The following is a 1,415-nucleotide window of genomic DNA, read 5'->3' as shown; positions in this document are numbered from 1 at the left end:
GCTTTGTTCCCATCGGCGTAAATATTACAGCCTGAAATAATGACAAGACAGATTATTCATTGCATATACTGTCGGTAACTTGCAAATTGAGTCGGCCGTTAACATACCACTCAGACTTGTTAAGGTAGATTAACATGTGTCAACAGAAAGAGAAATCTATTCAAAGAAAACGCCTATGAAAGCAGCTTTATATATCAGTGTATATCAATGAATATCCAGGTAGCTCTACATAATAGTGTGCCCACTTATTTATCAATTCAGCTATTGCAGAACCAATAGACAATACATTAAAATTTTCTTTATAGCCACAGCTGATGGAAAAGCACTAGACATTTTACTAGATTCAGTGGATGCTTCCTGCATGGTGACCCACGTCTATAATCCTAGTGCTTGGGAGATAGAAGCAGGAATACGAGGAGTTCAAAGTCATCTTCAGCTATATAGTGAGTTTGGGGTCAGCTTGAAATAACAGAGCTCCAGTGGTGAGTGCCTCTTATCCCAGCAGTTGGGAGAATCCCAGAATTTGGGAGGCAGAGGCAGGTAGATCTCTGAGTTTGAGACTAGCCTGGTCTACAGAGCAAATTTCAGGACAGCCAGGGCTACACAGAGAAACCCTGTCTCAAAAAAGCAAAAATAAAATAAAATATTCTTTCCGTGCCTCCCTGATGATTTTGTTTCTTGAAAGAGGAGGAGGTAAATGAGTCAATGTATACCCTCCAAGATTTGGCTTTCTACCCACAAGGAAAAGGACTGACTACTGAAATAAAAGAAGTCGTGTGTGCCAAGGAAGGGCAGTTGTACGTTGGGAATAGAGTTTGATTTCTCTTAGTCACAAGTGACAGGAATTAGGATTCCAATGGACTCAGGCACAGCTGACCCAGGTTTACGAATGAAGTCACCAAAACCACCAAGTCTCCATTTTGAGATTCTTTGCTTTCACAGTGGCCAGGTGATCTCCAATAGCTCAGTGCTTAGATCCTGCAATGTAAGCAACGCCATTAGAAAAAGAATACTCTTTCCCCAGTAGTTTCAACTATTGTATTAAGTCTGAGGCTTCGGTCATTTGATAGGCTTTTGTTAGGAACCCATCCTTACGCTGGTTATGCCAGCTGGGTAAAAACTCAGAGTGAGAACATATAGGAATATGTCTGAGGAAGTGCAAGGAGGGAAATGGGCACTAACTGTACCACACAGAGTGAAGCAGAAGAAACGAATCCTTGAAGGAGGATTAAAGTGCCAGTAGAGGAGTCAGAGATGATTTAGTGAACAAATATTTACTAATGGGCCATTCAGATAAGTTTGTTTTCGGTTTTAAGTGTAAAATGGTGACTAAAACAAGCAAAAACTCTTGCTTCAGGCTGCTGGAAAAATAGCTAAGCAGTTATAATCGCTTGTTGCTCTTTCAGAGGACCTTG

Source organism: Psammomys obesus, unplaced genomic scaffold (genome assembly GCF_907164565.1).
Source record: "Psammomys obesus unplaced genomic scaffold, mPsaObe1.curated_primary_1811, whole genome shotgun sequence".
Taxonomy (NCBI): Eukaryota; Metazoa; Chordata; class Mammalia; order Rodentia; family Muridae; genus Psammomys; species Psammomys obesus.
The sequence above is the reverse complement of the archived record's forward strand: the minus strand, read 5'-3'. Positions refer to the sequence as shown.